We start from the raw sequence: 14751 nt of genomic DNA, 5'->3' as shown, positions 1-14751 counted from the left end.
AGACATTTACATACATATGCATAGCTCCACGATCATAAACATTTTTTGCAAAAACACATCTACAACAACAAATCTTCTCCTGTAGCTTCTACAACAACAAAGCTCTTTCCCATGAACTTCAAGGCAAAAATAAAGCTCAACATCACAGGTTTCTTTTTTGTTTAACTTTCCTTCACCGGATTCATCTCTCTCAAAACAACACCGGTTGAACTTTTACGTGTATCTATGAACATCAAACAACATTAAACAGAACAAGATCCTTGCGGCTGCGAACGAGATCGCTGCAGCATTAGCACCTGCATGCTTTTGGACTAATGTATTTTCTTCATCGAACGGTTGTAACATGATGACTAGAAGTTCGATACAAAGCCAAATGGTACGATCTCAAAAGGCATAGTTATTGAAGTCAAGCAACTAGGGAAAGTTTCAATGCTTCCACATCATCGATACTTGACTTTGAGTACTGCTACGCCAGGTAAGCTAGGCCATTCTTCTTCAGCAAAAACCACTTAAGCACTTGCCTTTATCACAGTCGCCAGGACCTACAAAGATCTTCATGCATTCATCATTGCGAAGCCTGTCTATGCAAGGCTTACCAAGTTCAATGGTCGTTGTTGCACGAAAATCAGGTGACACCCTACTGGCCGACGATGGTTCTTGGCCAAAACTCCTGCAGATCCTCAACGGAAAGAAGATGAATCACAAAATTGACATTACTAAGTACTAACTTAGGTTTTGATGTGCTTTATTTAATGAAACATACGAGAAAGTATACTATGTCCAAGAATCAACAGCAAACCAGTAAGAGAAACACCTGATAGCAGGCCGTGATCTATCTCCACTCATGACCCAAATGATCAATTAGAAAAATAGGAGGAAGATACTAACAAATTAAATAATAACAACCTAGCGCAAAGATCTGCCATGCAAAGATCCATCTAATGTCTAACTAAATAAGAACACATCAACTGTGTGCAATTAATATTAAGAGGCGTCACCACGTAGCAGAAGATGCGAGCAGGACAGAGCGGCTGCTTTTTGCACTAGAGAATGGGGAGGACGGGGACTCTGGTTAAGCACAGGGCGGCGGCAAATGCCAGATCCAGTCCGTAAGCAAGAGTCTGGGCCGTTCAGATGAACGCTCACCCATGGATGATTTTCCATACAAGAAACTAAACAAGTACTTTATCAAAAAGAAAGTAAACAAATACATGCACGAGAATAGCGTTGTGCTTATTTTATGAACCAATAAATCTGAATTATTTCTCTAACACACATCGAACTGATAGATGTACTTATCTATGAACTGATGAACAAGACTAATGTCTATCTGGGCTCTGATTTGGACACAAACGAAAGAACACTATTTTCTTAGAAGTTCCACTATCTTGAAGGATACGTAAATATAATGTAGAACTACGAGCTTAAAAATATACACACAAACACATGTCTTCAGCAAACCAACCCATGATCTTTTATACAGTTCTTTTGTATCTGCATATCAAGTATTTTTGCGCATGATCTTTGTAAAATTAGAAACTAAACTATGCTTTGTCCCCGGTAAAGTCATGACCAAATTCAGCATTTCAATTCCAACAGTTAAAGATCACAGGCAGTAGTCCATCAGTTCAACCGTTCAATTCAAACAGAAGGTCACAGGTTCATAACCAACTTTTCAATGGTTCAGTTGAAAATTCAACGATTCGATTTTCAATAGATCAAACCAAGGAAGACAACTGACCGAACGGGTGTCCAACGGCCACAGCTGCTCACAGCGTGCACGACAGTGTCCAACAACCTCTATCCTGGCTCATTGCGAAACGACGTGCAGGGCGCAATCCACGACCTGTCATATGAGATGCAAAAAAGAGTTAGAGAGGGCATAAGATAATTTTTAGAGCTGATTATGATGTAGCATTCCAAAAAATAATATACTTTAGCCCATGAATGCAAAGTACTCTGAACTCTGAACTTTTCCGGAGCTTTTTGTTGAACTGAAGCATGCTCCGGAGGGACCGAGAATCTCTCTCTTTTGAGGATGCTGAGCACAATATTAGAGATGTCACTGAACTCTGGGACATCTATACTACAAGAATTGAATCTACAGCAATCTTGAACTTTCAGGTTCCAATGCAAGATAGCTACAAATTGCTAAAATCAATCACCAGCAGAAAAAACACCAAAAGGTTCTCCAAATGGTTGCTTAAGGAAGAGCCAAAGCTATTTTGGGGTGGCGGACGGCAGCAGCATGTGGGCTGGGTTGTCATGCACCAGGAAGGATGAGGAAAACGGCAACCCAACCACTATAGTGGAAATAGGAGCTGACGGCCGTGGACTGCTGCTCGGCATGAACTCGACCGTCCAGATGCCACGAGACTGGACTGGGGACGGCGCTGGACATATTGGAGCAGTGGCCAAGGAGCTTAGAGCAACAGTGTACATCGGCAATGGACTGCTCGCGCACAAGGAGATGTACTCTCTCCTGGGATGGAGGGGCGAAGTGTGTGCCTCCTGAGCCGCGGGGTTGTGAACACCCCGGTGTGGCAGCGGTGAACGATATGGGCGGTGCGGCAATGGAGCCCCACCGGCAGTGGCAGGAGGCTCAACACAATCGGCCTAATAGCTGCGATGGTGAACGGCTTGGGGCGGCCGGGTTGGACTGCTGGTCGCCTAATTCATTATCCAACGAATATGCTCGCCTAATTCCACTAACAACCTGTGAAGGTCCTAGAACATCTAATTCATTATCCAAAGAATGTGCTCGCCTAATGACTTGTTTATTATCACTGACACTGAGCCGGAAAAATCTCAAATGTTTCGGTGTCAATAGTCTGGGACTGCCATTCCTGCACTTGTAGACTCCCGGGAACAATCATAATAATGTATCAAGTCAATACAACCAGAAAAAAAATCACCGGTATATTTTGCATTATGAGACTCCTAAGACACCACATATTGAACCTTTTGTGCAATTACGTTTGAACTGTTTTTTATGCAAACGTTTTTAAAACTTAGTTAAAGTAGTATTACTTTTTGTGGACACGAGTTCGTCAATCAAATGCAACCAGACTATAACACAATTAGTGTAAACATTTGTAAAACTTAGTTAAAGTATTACTTTTGTTTAAAACACCACATAGTTGAGTGCTTGCTTAGTACCTATATTATCTTAGGACTTTATCCTGTTTTCATCACTAGTAAACAGTTCATGTACGTGCTATTCTCCCATAGGAATTAATACAAGCACCATATGTGCTAGGAAGAACAGGGCACTTGAATCAGAATTGACACTGAAGAAACTCGCTGAAAATCATCACTTATTTGGGTGATATATCTAAACTTACAGAATTTTGAAACTTGAACTAACGATATTTCTGCACAGGCACCAACTATTCTGTGTTTTTTCATGTAATGACGATAGAATACACACCGAATTAATATTAAGTTTAGTACAAAAATTCTCCATTCTTGAACTGACAATATTTCTTCTTGTGGACTGAAGAAAAGAGAACATAAATGAACACGGAACTGATGATAGAGTACACACTGAAGAAAAGAGAATTGCTTCTCTATGAACTGACGATAGAATAGAATACACAAAAAATTTAGTATTATGTTGTCACATTTTTTCATGGCAGGCTGTACAAGAATGACAAGGAAAAAAAAAGAATCATTCACATGCGAGTCTATCTTAGCTAGTCTTAACACACGAGTAACCTGAAACCCGTAGTGTGCCACCATTAAAGCACTTGGGGGTACGAAGAAATGGAATCATCTGGGTTCCATGTGTGAATCATGGGAGCTCTGTCTTCTACAAGGACTGGAAGAACAAAGGTATCAAAAAGAGCTAGATGAGGCACGCATTCACTGAGCACAGCCACTCACATGACAGATGACACGGAGAGCTAGATGAGGTTCTCTTTGACATTTGATCAAACATAGGCAGCGCCAAGAATGGCCAGCACTGCATCGGCAGCTGGACGAATGCCTCCAACTGAACTTTACACTACAATAAGGCTTGAACTGAATGAAATTTAGAAATTGATCTGAACTGAAAAAGAAGCTAGACTTGCTCCACTACAATCTTTGAACCTCTTACATGAACAGTGCCTCCTGGTATCATATAGGCACTAAGCAAAAGATTTTTTGTCAGCTAACTGAGCTCCCACGGTTCATCAAAATTGTTCTAATTAATGGTAAACTTTTAAAACAAAAATTTAACTCTCACAGATACAACACAATCGACAAGTTCAGTGCACATAATTTCCAACCAAACTAACTCTTGCCATGGGGTGGTGAAAGGAGGCATGGTGTCCGGCCGTGTAGAAGCATGGTGGCAAGGGTTGACCCCAATTCAGATGTCATGATTTAAATGAACTATAACCAGTAGTATTTTTTGTACTTCTCATGTACTAATTCATGGACATGCTGTTAAATACATGACCATGTAGTAATTTTGAACTTAATTATAATCTCATGGACTTGTTCTGTTTCTGTAGTTGAACTGATGTAGGTCCTTGTGCCGAACTTCTACTTGCTATTCTGAGGTCTTTTAATGAAAACTTACTAAAGAAAATAAAGGGGCGAAGGATGTTTTCTGGTATGGAATATGAAGAGGAGGCAAGCAGCTGCACTAGCATTTTTTTGCCTATCGTTGTCCTTCGTTGGGCGCATCCAAGGCCACTGTAATACATAAGAGTGAACACAAGTTCAGAATTAGTGAGAACACAAGTTCAGTAACATGGTTAGTTCAGTACCATATATAAGCAAACAGGGCTGAATTATCATTAGTGCAAACGCATAAGCAGCTGAACCGTGTAACTTCATTGGCATACACGAGCAAGACAGTGAAGAACTATCTCTTTTTCCTCTAAAAACAAGCAGAATAGAACAAGCTACAATACAGATAGAAAATCATATCTGCTAGAGAGAGGACAGGGGCATGTGTGAAAGGTCACCTGCCGTAGTTGTTGTATACATGATGGCTATTTCAAAAAGCCGACCTTCAGTAGGTGGCGAAGGTGAACGGCCGGCGAGCTAGCGGTGGCCGAGGAAGAACACGCCAGCGGTTGCCTGGCAAGCCGGCGAGCCAGCGGTTTGGGGTGGGCGCTCGCGTGGCAGGCGGCGTGGGGCGATGCGCACAACCGGCGCCGGGAGGATGACGGAGGCGCACACAGGCGGCAGGGGCGACCGCTGCTATGGGATGTAGGAGGTGGTGGTGGAGTGACGCCAGATCCAGGGAGGTTGGGGGTCGGGCGGTGCCTGGAGCGAGGAAGGAGGTGGGGGCGAGGCGTCGCCGGGATCCTAGGAGATTGGGCGCCGGGAGCAAGGAAGGAGGTGGGGGCGAGGAGTCGCCGGGATCCGAGGAGAAGGTGGGGTGTGGGCGGCGCAGGGAGCCGGGGGGAGATGGGGACGGGCGGCGCCAGGAGCCGGGGAGCGGGCGGGGGCCGGCGGTGTCAGGAGCGGTGAGAGGATGGGGGCAGAGCCGTGCTGGGAGCCAGAAGAAGGTGAGATCGGGATGGGTCGGGAGGGTGGGGTGTTTCTTTGTTTTTCTCGTGCAGTAAACAATGCGCGTGTCTATAGGGTGCCGGAGTAACAATATACTCGGCGCCTACTAGGCGTCATCCGGATGATGTCCCGGGAAAATAAGCCGCCTTGCCCGTCGTTGATTTCCGCTAATACAGTACGATCTGGGCCGCTGGATTCCTCGACGACCGGACCACAGCAGGACTTAAATCCCAACTTGCACATGTTAGCCACCAACGTGATATCCCCGCACCCGTCAAAAAAAAAAACAATATCCCCGCACACGCATACTCTACGAGAGCAGCAGAATTGTGTCCCGCGACAATGCTCCATATATCAACACGTCATATGGCCGGTCACCTTACAGCAAAATGGCCGTCGAGCTTGCCATATATCAGCCACGGCAACAGCGCCAATGAGCTCTGGGGTTGCAGCAACGCCACTAGTGCGACCATCCTTTCAAGCACCGTTGATGCTCCGTTGCTGCACCGGCGATGCTCCGGTGACCCGGCTATGCTCCATTGTAGTGTCGGTGATACTTTGACGGTTCAGCCATGCTCCGTTGCAGCACCAGCAATTTTTCAGCGGCCCGACAATGCTCCAACGGCTCAGCCACCCTCCGTTGCAGCACCGACGATGTTTCGGTGGCCCGACGATACTCCATCATAGCGACAGTGATGCTCCTTCGTTGCGCCATCGATGTTCCGGCGGTCCGACGATTGCTTCATCATGACACCGAGGATGTTCTGGCGGGCCGGTGATGCTTCATCGCAGCATCGACGCGCTCCATTATATCAACAACGATGTTTCGGTAGCCCCGACGATGCTCATCGTAGCACCGGTGATCCTCCGATGACTTGACGATACTCTGGCGGCCCAGCGATGCTCCATCGCAACACCGACGTGCTCCATTGTAGCAACAACGATGTTCCCGCGGCCCCGATGATGCTCATCGTAGCACCGATGATCCTCCGATGACCTGACGATACTCCGGTCTCCCGGTGATGCTCCATCGCAGCACCGACGTGCTCCATTGTAGCAATGGCGATGTTCCCACGGCCCCGATGACGCTCCATAACAACACCGATGATACTCCACAAAGCTCCATTGTAGCAACGACGATGTTCCGACGACACGACGATGCTCACCGTAGCACCACTGATGCTCCGACGACCCGACAATGCTCCATAACACCACCGGTAATGCTCCACAAAGCTTCATTACAGCAATGACGATGTTTCGGCGGCCCTGATGATGCTTCATCACAGCACGGGTGATGCCCCGATGGTCGACGACGCTCCGTAGTAGTATGGGCGATGCTCCACAAAGCTCCGTTGCAACACGGGCGATATTTTCGACAGTCCGACAATGCTCCATCATAGCACCGGTGATGCTCCGGCGGTCCGATGATGCTCCATCGTAGCAACGCAACGTGGGACATGTTGTGACGACTGGAACCTCGGTCATATTGCGACCGCAACGTGGGTGATGTTGTGCGGCGACAGGTGTAACTTAAAAGAGGTTGTGATTGCAACATGGAACATGCTGCGATGGCAAAAACATTGGCGATGATGGCTACAACTTGGGAAAGGTTGGGATTGCAACCTGGGGCATGTTGCGATGGCCGCAACATTGCGATGTTGTGTGGCGATGAGTGTTTGCAACGACGGCCTAGTTTCAGAACCTCCCGAGCACAACATAGGTCATGTTGCAAATGGCAAGTGCAACATGAGTCATGATGCAAATGTTGGTCGCAGCTAAATGGCTAACGCGTCCAAATCAGACGACTGTAGCGCACGGCTTTCAATAGTTCTGGAGGCATCTGCATGTCAGTCGAACAACAAAATAGCACAAGCGAGAAAAGCTAGTGGCGAGCCGACTTGTAGCATTGCATGTCCAGTTTGCACTTTGCAGCGGTACTGACCGACCACCCAACGCCACACGTCTGTTTTTACAACCGGTTAGTTTTATAGCGTCGAGTGTATGCAGTAGCATCACCCATCCTTCTAGCGTCTGCGTTACTGACTTTCTCATGTAGCAAATATCTATTTTGATCGTTGGAAAATATCAATTAAAAATATATTACACTTATGTAAGATTTTTCACACAAAAAAAACAGACGAGCCAAACCTTTTTTTTGCGGGGAACAGCCAAACACTTATATAGTTATATCACAGGAAAACACTTTGCAACACGGACTATATTTGCATCAGACACTATGTTGGCCTTGATTGCATTGTGAACTTTTCATTTGCAGGAAAATTGCTGTTACTAATGGACAATGGTCGGTGCCAATCTTTGTAGAGCTAGCTTCTTCTTACCGGTTAATGCATGCAGCATGTAGAGCCATGTGGTCAACTCAGTAAAGGAAAAAGGCTGACGCCCATGGCAGTGAAGTGCGGATGAGAGAGAGTACCAGCAGTAGCGGTGTAGGCGCATGCGGGTGCGCGAGTTAAACAGTAGTAGCACATTCTCTCGAAAGAAAGAAAAACAGTTGCAGCAGCGGTCTCACATGGGCACACCGCACACGCAACAACAGTAGTGGGACAGGGACACAATGAACAAGCGTGGAGTCATCCCGAATCACAGACACGTGGCGACTTGCAGAGGCGGCTTACGCCTGGCTGAAATCAACCGGATGATTAGAAATGTTTTTCATATAATATTCTGTTACTAGTAACAAAATAGCTTTGTCCTATTCTGCTAACACATGCTGCTAACAACCTAATCTTATTCTGCTAACACCCCGAGACCTATCCGCTACAAAACATAACCGCACGAAGGAACCGAACGAATTGCACAACAAAGCAAAAAAAACCACCCCACCTTATCCTCACCTCAGCCACCCACTCCTCTCTCTCACCCCATGCTCCACCACCGCACCACCTCCCCCACACCGCCGCACCAACTCCGCCGACCATTGCGCTACCTTCCCCAGGCCAGGGCGCCACGCAACCGAGCCCCCCCACCACCACCTCGCGCAGCACCGCACCACCTACCTTTCCCCGTGCCGCCGCACCAACTCCCTCCACGGCGCCACCCCACCACCTCGCGCTCTTCCACAACCCATAGCCATGGCGCGCCCCCTTCCTCCCTATTGCTCCTTCTCGAGGAGTCCACTTCGGACACGGATCCGGCCAACCCCATCCGGGCTACCTATAGTGGCGGCGCCAGGAAATGAAGGCTGGGTATTCATCCAAATTTTTTTTTTGCTCTAAATGTAGTATATGAACCAAACAACACAACACTTTCAACACTAGCAGTAGCTACTGGCAGAATCAATACCAACGACAATGAGCCAATGACCATATGCTAGTACTGCTGCCATATATGCATAATAGTAACAAAATGGCATTGCATCAATATCTCTAGCATTTAAGAAAGATTACAAACCAGCAAAGGTTTTGATGTAGATCAGTAGATGTAGAACATGTTTTCTTTGCCTTCGAAGCTCTTTCCCACAATGCAAATATGCTAACACCCTTCTTCATCTATGATACAAGGTCAAAAAAAATAGATCAGCAATCTACCAAAACTGTTATACCCTCTGAAAATTGATAGATTAAAATACCATAATTGCAATCTAGCAAACTAGTACTGCTAGCAACCTGGTCGTTCTAGCAAACTAGATGTACTAGCAAGTAGCAACCTGATTGTTCCAGCAAACTACATTAAAATAGAAAAATTGTAATCTAGCAAACTAGTGTCTGGATCGTTCTAATCTATACGCTATAGGAAGTTAGGAACTGACTGGGACCTAGGGCCTTAGGGGAAGAGAATTATAGAGAACTAAGAGAAGACATCGACAAGGAGAATGGAACCTGGTCGCCCGTCGCCGGCTCCGTTGGCCCTTGGCCGCTGCTTGTAGTACTGGCCACACCACCGCCGCCGCCGCCGCTCGCGCTAGGTTAGGTTGGGGTATGGATTGGGGTCGAACGAATCAATGTAACGAGGTGGTCAGCTGGGTTGTAGGCCTATAGCCGGCATGCTGTGTGGGCTGTCAGCTTGTGGGCCGTTGAATGAAGACATCTACTGATTTGTTTGGGCCAAATCTTGGGTGCCCCCTGGCGCCGGCGCTGGCTACCTACCACCACCTTCCCCCCAGAACCTCCTCGGGGACGGATCCGGGTGGTTTTGGTCTACCACGCCGCCAGGCAACAGGATCGAGGAGCACACCATCGCCTCCCCGCCCCCTAGTCCCCATCCCGGACCCCTCCTCTCATGCCGCCGTAGATACGAGCCACCGCTGCCAACAGCTCACGCCCCGCCGCCGTCACCCCCAGGGTCAGCCATCAACTCCGGCCACGCCCCTGCCAAGCAACCACCGGATCCGGCGGGATCAGGTTCCACCTTACTCGTCCACCCCCTGCCCCCTGGGTAGCTACCCCGACAACTATGCATCCGCCCAAGCTCTCCGTGCCTCCCCGGCGGCCATCCTCTTCCTATCGGGTCGCCTCCCCTCGATCTCGGTGAGGCTAAGGTGCTATCCCGGCGCGATGGCCGCACGGCTTCCCCTCCTCAGATCCGGTGGTCATGGCCTCCGCCGTCTCCTATGCTTCTTCCCACAACCGTGGCTGATGAGTAGGACGACGGCTGCGATTCCTTTTTGACTGCTCCAATGGCCTACAAGAAGCTCCCTCCCTCTCCAGGGGTCGCGTATGTGTGCAGCTCGCGGGCGTATTGCGTGCAGCTCACGTGCGCGTGCGTCTGCAGTACGCATGCGCAGGCCCGTCGATAAGGGCGGCCAAATTGGCCGACCGCACAGGGCCCCCAAAATCTTGGGGCCCCCGATCGAGGAGAAACTGCTGCGCACGTATGTCTGCGACCCGCCCGAGTCTGACGTGAACACCTTCTCAATCTCTGCACAAGCCCTGATACAGTCCCGATCCCTAGGGCTGCAGCCCTCCCCTAGCGCCCCCCTCCCCTAGTCGTTTGCCATCCATAAGTCGACGACTGCTCATCTGCTGCAATCCGCCGTCGGCCGCTGCTCTCCCCTGATCTAGCAAGGCCATCTAGCTGCTCCACACCGTTCCTGCAAGATCCCAACGTGTGCCCGACCGCTGAAGCCCCCGTACTGCTGCTGCCGTCCCTTCGCCTGCCTCCCCTTTGCCTGGACTAGATGCGCCTTGGAAGCCGAGAGCAAACTACTCATCAGTGATTTCTTTGACCGACACAGACATATAACAACAACAGATGCATTTGAACTGACATGTTGTATCTGCTGATTTCCAAATTGATGTTGTATGTGTTGATTTATAAATAGGTGCACTTTAACATTGAACAGAAATTGAAGTGAAAACGAATCAGTAATCCATTGAACTCAAATTGCCCCTATGTTTATTTCAATTTCAAGATGAAGATATTTTTTTCATCGATGCCGGCAACAGTATTGTGTGCATATATCAGAACGGACGAAGCAACCTATTGATCAGGTCTCTTTTATATCCCCACACATATTTTTTGTCATATCTTATCTATTTTGTCCAATCGTTCCACATTGAGTTCTAGTTCTACTCATATTGTGTATTCGAACAAAAGAATAGGCTTTACCATGAGGTATTTCTTGGGTAGGTATGCGACTTTTTCAAGATAGTTCTTTAGTTATATGTTTTTTCTTCAAATTTTGAGCCAACATTTTGATTTCCGCCCCGGGCCCCCAAATTCCTGGAGACGGCCCTGCGCATGCGGCAGTGGAGCCTAGCCCTCTGCCGCTGGAGCAGCAAAGGCTGTGGTGGTGCAGTGCACCGCGACTCTGCGTGCAGTGCAGTAGGCGTGTGCCCCCTCGAGTACCTTGCAGTATCGGGGCGTCAGCGAATTCTTCTCCGTCGAGGACTTGCAGCTCGCCGGTGAGTGGCTCGTGGTTCACGCAGCTTGGGCGTGCAGTCCACTGCTCCATCCATCCTTCCCGTGCTCGCCAGCTCAACTCAGTGCACGACAAGCACATGCGTAGTCCACTTATCCCCTGCTCGCGGTCCTTTCCCCTACTTCGAACGTCAAAAGGGAAAGAAGATGTTCAAAGGCGGCGACGACGACCTGGAAGAGCAGTATCCACCCAATTGCCCCATTTATCAATTTTCTTCTTGTTGGAAATTACACTTCATTGTAAAAACTGCATTTCATTACCATGATGGTGTGATTAGCCTTCACGTAGGCTGCAGTTTTGTCTTAGTGCAAGTGTAGCCCGTAGAAATTTTTTGAGTTTGGCTGATGGAGAGTGTAGATTTCTATATGTGTGTCTGTATGTGTAAAACAATCAGATAGATTTGTATGCTTTGAAGCTCACTTTGCTCTCTCACGCGGTTTGCTATACAACTCCTCTGCAGTCCACTTGGTAAATAGAAACAAAAACATCTCAAAATAAGCTCGCTTCTAATAAAACATCTTGAAAGAAGCTCACTTCTTATTAGATGTAGTTCATTAGCTTAGTCCGTGCGGTCCACTAGCCCGGTCTACGCCAGTAAAAAAGTACGAAAAAAGATAACAAAAACTTGTGCGCTTCACTTTCGGTAGTGTCGTGGTACACTTACTTCCGATGTGAAGTGTAAAAAAACATGTTACGAAAACGACAAAAAAGTAATGCGGTTCCCTTGTTGCTAAAAATGAAGCAAAAATGATGAAGTTTTTTCATACAGTTCATCTCTGTTGCCATAGTGCAGTAAAACCAGGAAGAAAATGCGGTGCACTTTAGTAAAAAAAGAACACTATGAAGGACTTTTTGGTACAGTCCATTTCACACAAAATCCATTTAAAAATATACAAAAATGCAGTGCACTTTGGTCTACAAAAAAGTCCACTATGAAGGACTTGTCAGTACACACCTTTTAAAACAAAAAATGCATTTAAGAAATCATGCAAATGCGGTGCACTTTGGTCTTGAAAAAAGTCCACTATGAAGGACTCTTCAATACAGTCCACTTCAAACAAAATGTACTTAAAAACATGCAAAAAATGTAGTGCACTTTGGTCTGAAAAAAATCCACCACGAAGGACTTATCAGTACACACATTTTAAAAATAAAAATGCATTTAAAAAATCATGCAAATGCAGTGCGCTTTGTTCTTGAAAAAAGTCCACTATGAATGACTTCTCGTATAATCCATTTAAAATAAAAATGCATTTAGAAACAATGCAGCTCGCTTCCTTGTCCGATGCAGAGCGGTTTTCAGTCTGAAGCAGTTCGGTTTTATGTTCGATGCGGTTCACTCGTCGATTTTGGTGTCGCGAAAAACAGAGTGTCCGCATTTCGGTATTTTTAAAACTGCTCTTAAACCGTAAGGAATTACAGAAAGTGCTCTAGATGAAAAAGTTGCGCCTCATCGATATCTTTCCAACATGTCATTTGAATCATTCCGACCAGCGGTTTGTAAAAATTTCGAGAAAAAACGGCCGCTGCCACTCGTCGTCAGCTACGCGATTTTCAAAATTAACTTAAAACCATAAGGAATCTCAAAAACATTTCAACAAATGAAAGTTGCGCCTTGTCCATTGCTTTCCAACGGCGTATCACACGCCTCGTGTCGACAAACGGTTAAAAAACTGGAGCAAAAACAAGTACTGAAATTTGAAAAAAATTCAAAAAAAAACTGAATTCCGCGATTTAGTAAATTTAAAACTGCTTTTAAACCGTAATGAATTAGAGAAAATAATAAATATTACAAAGATGTGCCTCGACGATATCTTTCCAACGGTGTGTCATTTGCTTCATTCCGACGAGCTATTTAGAAAAAAAAAACATGACAAAATGCTAGCTGTTGAGTACATGTGTTGTGCATATCTGTGTATTGGGCCCACTTCCTAGTTCCTTATATAGTTGAGGTCGTGGCCCATCTCTTGTACATCATATATATGTGCCTTTGCACATGAGCTCTTAAACCGTAACGAATTAGAGAAAATAATAGATATGAAAAAGATGCGCCTCGACGATATCTTTCTAATGGTGTATCATTTAATTCATTTCGACGAGCGGTTTAGAAAATATCACGAAAAAACGCTTGCTACCATTCGTCGTGAGCCGCACAATTTGTGAAGCTGCTCTTAAATTGTGATGAATCTTGAAATGTGTTCAACATGGCAAAGTTGCGCCTATTCCATAGTTTCTCAACGGTATATTACACATGTCGTTCCGATAAACGGTTAAAAATTAGAGCAAAAAATGTACCGAAAAACACCGCGTGCAGTTTTTTTCGACATGAAGTTCATTAATCCAGTGTATTGCAGTACCTTTGCTAGTGAAAGTGCAGTGCAGAGAGTAGTGAACTTCATGTCGGAAATCACGTGCAGTTTTAGTAGCAGGGGTACTGCAATACAGAGACTAGTGAACTTCGTGTCGGAAAAAATCGCACGTGGTGTTTTTTTGGTACCTTTTTCGCTCTAGTTTTTAACCATTTATCGGAACGAGGCGTGTAATATACCGTTGAGAAGCTATGAATTAGGTGTAACTTCTCCATGTTGAACACTTTTCGAGATACCTCACGGTTTAAGAGTAGTTTTGAAAACGGTGAGGCGCACGACGAGTGGCAGCGAGCGTTTTTTCGCGTTTTTTTCTAAATCGCTCGTCGGAATGAAGCAAATGATACACCGTTGGAAAGATATCATGGAGGCGCATCTTTTTCATATGTATTATTTTCTCTAATTTGTTACGGTTTAAGAGCAGTTTTAAATTTAGTAAATTGCGGGATTCTGTTTTTTCGAATGTTTTGCAATTTTCATAATGTTTTAGTTCCACTTTTTGAATCGTTTGTCGAAACGAGGCGTGTGATATGCCGTTGGAAAGCTATAGATTAGGCACAACTTTCATTAATGTTTTTGAGATTCCTTACGATTTTTAGTTAATTTAAAAAATCATGCGGCTAGCGGCGAGAGGCAGCGGCCGTTTTTCACAAAAAATTTACAAAATGTTGGTCGAAATGATTCAAATTACACGCCCTTGGAAAGATATTGATGAGGCACAACTTTTTCATGTAGAACACTCTCTCCGATTCCTTACGGTTTAAGAGCAATTTTGATTTTAACGAAATGCGGACACTCTGTTTTTTCGCGACACCAAAATCGTCGTATGTACTGCATCAGACAGAAAACTGCACTACTTTAGATTGAAAACCGCACTGCATCAGACGGTCAAGTGAACTCCATGATTTCTTTTGTTGAATGTAAATTTTTCTCAGACGAGTTTTTGTTGCCTTTTTCAATTTTTTTGTGAACGAGAGTGGACCGCAGAGAGGAGGC

The 14751-nt window shown here is 46.0% G+C and overlaps 1 long non-coding RNA gene across 2 annotated transcripts; it reads right to left on the bottom strand.

The window, feature by feature from the left end:
- Positions 1-301: 301 nt before the first annotated feature.
- On the bottom strand, positions 302-5570 carry LOC125551440. Of its 2 annotated transcripts, none has more exons than XR_007302638.1 (4): positions 4959-5570; positions 3718-4683; positions 1742-1846; positions 302-670 (listed from the first exon to the last, which is right to left on the bottom strand). It is a non-coding gene; the product is annotated as an uncharacterized LOC125551440 (long non-coding RNA). The 2 variants fall into 2 exon arrangements; XR_007302637.1 differs by having other exon boundaries at positions 4568-4683; positions 4959-5564.
- Positions 5571-14751: the final 9181 nt, after the last annotated feature.

Source organism: Triticum urartu, chromosome 4, assembly GCF_003073215.2.
Source record: "Triticum urartu cultivar G1812 chromosome 4, Tu2.1, whole genome shotgun sequence".
Classification (NCBI taxonomy): domain Eukaryota; kingdom Viridiplantae; phylum Streptophyta; class Magnoliopsida; order Poales; family Poaceae; genus Triticum; species Triticum urartu.
This window is presented reverse-complemented; position numbering and strand designations above follow the sequence as displayed.